This window comes from Mixophyes fleayi, chromosome 4 (genome assembly GCF_038048845.1).
Source record: "Mixophyes fleayi isolate aMixFle1 chromosome 4, aMixFle1.hap1, whole genome shotgun sequence".
Lineage (NCBI taxonomy): Eukaryota > Metazoa > Chordata > Amphibia > Anura > Limnodynastidae > Mixophyes > Mixophyes fleayi.
In genome coordinates, this window is record NC_134405.1 from 327,485,604 (window position 1) to 327,490,730 (window position 5,127).

The window sequence follows — 5,127 nt, forward strand, 5'->3', positions numbered from 1 at the left end:
TTAATACCACATCAATTTAATAAAATTAATAAAACCCCATATACTCACCAAAGCGATGTAAATAATGGAATTATCTAGGAGAGAGGCAGCTCCATTCTCCCACAAGGAATTCCCTCAGCGGACACCTGGTTGATGGTGGTGGAAAATACAGTATCAGGCGTCATTCCAGAATACCCTAATAATTCTCATTTGGGTTCAAAACTTGTCTCTGAGAAGGCCATGATATATAAGTAGCATCAGTGGCACGTTCATCAAACCAATGGGTGACCACACACTCTCTGCGGATGGGGACGTAGTCATCTTTAGAGACAACCAACCAGGAGGGAAGTGCTGCTACCTGCAGTGACGATGATCAACTAGCGGATGCTTTTCTCTTCTGTTCCATGTTGACATCACTTTAGACCGGCGGTTCCCAAACTGTGCGCCGCAGCTCCCTGGGGTGCCGCGGCGCTATCACAGGGGTGCCGCGATCGCCATAGTAAAAAAAACGGAAAAAACCCCGAAACAAAAACAAGAAAAAAACAAACTTACCCATCATCCAGCGCCGGATTCTCCTCCTCACTGACTGCCGGGCGGGACGTCATCACGTCCGTCAGCCTCAGTGAGGAGCTGCAGCAGAGAGGACGTCAGGAAAGAAGGTAAGTAAAGGGGAGTGCAGGGGGACAGAGAGAGAGACACTGAAGGGGGACAGAGAGAGAGAGACACTGAAGGGGGACAGAGAGAGAGACACTGAAGGGGGACAGAGAAAAAGACACTGAAGGAGGACAGAGAGAGACACTGAAGGGGGACACAGAGAGACACTGAAGGGGGACACAGAGAGACACTGAAGGGGGACAGAGAGAGACACTGAATGGGGACAGAGAGAGACACTGAAGGGGGGCATAGAGAGACACTGAAGGGGGGCACAGAGAGACACTGAAGGGGGACACAGAGACACTGAAGGGGGACACAGAGACAATGAAGGGGGACACAGAGAGACACTGAAGGGGGACAGAGAGACACTGAAGGGGGACAGAGAGACGCTGAAGGGGGAGACAGAGAGACAGGCTGAAGGGGGGCACAAAGAGACGCTGAAGGGGGGCACAAAGAGACACTGAAGGGGGAGACAGAGAGACAGGCTGAAGGGGGGGCACAAAGAGACACTGAAGGGGGACACAGAGAGACAGGCTGAAGAGGGCACAAAGAGACAGAGAGAGAGATGCTGAAACAGGGGGTCAGAGTGTGAGCTGATGAAGAGGGACACAGAGTGTGAGATGGCAAAAAGGGGGACACAGGGTGTGAGATGGCGAAGAGGGGGGACACAGAGTGTGAGATGGCGAAGAGGGGGACACAGAGTGTGAGATGGCGAAGAGGGGGACACAGAGTGTGAGCTGATGAAGAGGGGGACACAGGGTGAGATAGCGAAGGGGATACAGAGTGATATGGTGAAGGGGCGCAGTGATATGATAAAGGGGCACAATGTGATGGTGAAGAGGTCTAAATACATCTTACGTCATTTTGACCCAACTACTTAAAAAACGGGACTACCCAGTAATTATTTTTGCTTAGGAGTGCCTTGGAAAAATGATGGTGACCCTAAGGGTGCCTCGAGCTGAGAAAGTTTGGGAACCACTGCTTTAGACAATTTTGTATATGAAACTGATATGGCAGTTTTTAAAAATAATCCAAATAAACTAAAGCCTCCTCAGAATATTCTCAATTTATTTTGTATGCGCGATACAGACTTTTCAATTCATTTAGAACAATGGTAATTTCATGTTACTTTTGCAAGCATTTTATGCCCTAAAACCACAACCTAATACATAGATAAATCATCATAAAAGACTTTAGACGAATAATATCACTACACATGTCAGGATCACACATCATCCCCCAGATTCAGGCATAAATCCAAGTAGACCTTGCCACATCTTGTCTGGCGTTGACTAACTGTACCACAGCTTCCCCGTTTCCTGACATGAGCAACGGAGGGCACATTTCAGTTTAGATACGTTACGCTATGTAATATATTTTAGACATGTTTCCCCATACACCTGAGCAACACTGTCTGAAAAGCAGAAAAACAACTTAATTTGTCAATATATATATATATATATATATATATATATATATATATAAAATGAAACAAATCTAGATCGATCTTTCTGCGCTATGGTTCCCCAAATAACACAATAAAATTAATTCAATAAATAATGAAATAAATAACATATAATATGATAAAAATAAACAAATACTTATATTCGATCGTGTAGATGTATTCAATTCTCTTCACTTTTCAATAGTAGTATGCATAGGAGGAAAGGAAAGACAATAGCATAATCCTGTGTGGCGATAAGTTGAACTATACAAACACAATGAAATAGCGAATATGATATAAATAAAATAAAAAATCACTATAAAATGTCCCCTTCACCGACTATTGTATGTTAGTTGTATGAATAGAACAACGTTCCACCAGGTGCAATCTTTTATCTCCCTGTGATGTGGGAAACCTCCCGCAGGGGATACTACTTACAGCAAAATTTCTTTAGTAATGGCACTTCTAAAGGCATTCATTATCCCTCAAGCATCTCGACAGATAAATAAAGAGGGAAACTAAAGAAACATCTCGAAAAAACAGTTGACAATCAGCGTATAATATATAAGACACTGAATTCAACAGTTGCGGACGTCCTGATGGAAGATAAGCGAAGCCCAGCGGAGTCCAAGAAACAGACGGCTGCCAGCGTGGTAAACGAGCTAGTGAGTTTAGCAATCACCGGCGTCCTCTAAGAGGACGCCTGTGATTGCTGAGCTCAGCGGCTCATCTGTTTTTCGAGATGTTTCATTGTTCTTGCAGATGCTGCATTCTCCTACATTTTAAGCATTGTGCAACAGCATGGTCCACAATCTTTAAAACGAGCCTAAATATTTTGGGACACAGACAGCATCTCCTACATGTCATTGTCATTTTTTAAAAAGTTCTGTACCACCAAATTGATTGTGTAAGCAAAACAGGGAATGTGATGGAATTTCCTCTGCTGTAATACTCTAACAATATTGGTGGCGTTATCAGGAATCACATATCCTCAGAAGAGTCCAAGCAGGATAAGCCATGATGCAATGGCATCCCTTAGTTTTTAAAACAGGTTGTCAGCGGTATTACCTCTGACCTGCACCTTGTCTCTTCTCTGATAACCACCTCTCACTCCCACCTTCAACACTTCTCCTGTTCTCCTCCCCACTTATGGAATTCCCTACTACTCTCAATCAGACTTTCCCACAGCCTTCAAATCTTTATATGCTCTTTGAAAACCCATCTCTGTTTTAGAGGTGACCTTATCCTCAATAACACTATTCCCTCTAATGCACCCTCACAGCTATCCCAATCTCCACTGTGAGCCACACTCGCTCCTCTTACTTCAGCTGTGCCCTCTTCCCTTTAGAATGTAAGCTCTCTAATGAGCAGGGTCCTCCATTCCCTTTGTTTTCATGTCTCCATTCATTTTGTCTGCCTTGTCTGTGCTTGTTTTACGCACGTCTTGTTTTATGTATGTCCTTGTCTTCCCTACTGTACGGCGCTGCGGAGCACTGTGGTGCCTTACATATCTACGATAATAATAATAATAATAATATGCCTCTTAGTGAAGCCGGTGATACACAGAGTAGACTGCCTCTGAAAAATGTGACGTTCTTGGGTACCTGCTGCTGCTGTTCCTGCTGGTGAAGGCGAATCACCACCCCAGTGGGCTGTCACAGGCATATAATCTTTAGTTTGCCCAGTTCCTCTTGTCCACATATCTGTGGTTAAGTGTACAGTGGGTAGAATGGCATTTTGTAGCCCAATAATTAAATTTTTACGAACCTTCTGGTAGAGGTGAGGAATAGCTTTTCAAGTAAAATGGTGTCATGATGGAATTTGGTAACGGGGACACAAGACCTCAAGTAATTGTCTAACACCAGCTGCATTAATAGTGGATACTGGACGCAGATCTAATACTAGCATAGTCGGCATGGCGTCTGTGATCCATTTGCGGCTGGGTGACAGCTTTCAATCTTTCTAAGGATTGTTTAACAGTCAATTGTTGTAAACTACTAGTAGTCTTCTTCTTGGTCTGCTTCTGAGTTGAAGATGCACCCTCAGCAGCAGGAGCAGCAGCAGTGGGCCTAACGCTCAAGGAGTCTTCTGAGGAGTCCTGGATAGGGGAGGAGTCATCTCGCCTTAGAAACTTGGATGCAGGACTAACTCCGATCACTTGTGAGGATACTGATGATGAAGGTGTTGGGGGTGTAGATTGCAGGTGCTGGGATCTAGATGAGAGAAGGGAGGTAGCTGATGCTGGTCTGCTTGTTGTTATTCTTGCATCTCTAGTCTTTACTATTTTATAATGTCACATCTTCTTAAATGATCAATATCCTTTGTTTCCTTGAAAAGGAATTAATTTATGCTTTTGCTTTAAGCATTCTACATATCCTTTATATTTTAGAGGCAGAACAAATATTTAACAAGTGTCAACATTCAGCTTTGCACATACTATATAATACAGTACAGTTACAGGTAAGATATAATATCACACCACTAAACCCTAACACTTTGGGCATCATTTAATATAGTAAGGGCAGAGTGGTAACTTAAAATTTTAGCCCCTGGGACGATAAACAAAAATGTTGCCTGTTTCAACCAAAGGAACCTAAAATATTGATAACCTGCACCCCCTTCAGGGTTGAGCCCTGGACGGGGACCCCCTATCATACAGCCCTAGTTACGGTCCCGAGTAAGGGCATTTTATTTTTAATATAAAATTATTATAACATAATAGTAAGAATTATGGCGCCACACCTACAAACAGACAACAATACCTTAAAATCAAAATGAATGTACCAATCATCCAAACAACTGATTGAGTCCTTTAAAAAAAATCCACTGTAATGTTAAGAAATCCTTTTCTTCCAATCCCTGTTTGTTTCCTGTCAAAAATAAAGGGAGAAATACAAACACAATAGTGCGCCATTGTTGTAATAACAAAACCAGTGATGCGTATAGAATAAAGTGCAGAATCTACAATGCGCACCTCATTGTAATTGCACTCACGTGCTAACGAGCTTTATCAGGCAAATCAACCAGAGTTCAACTAAAGATGTTAAAAT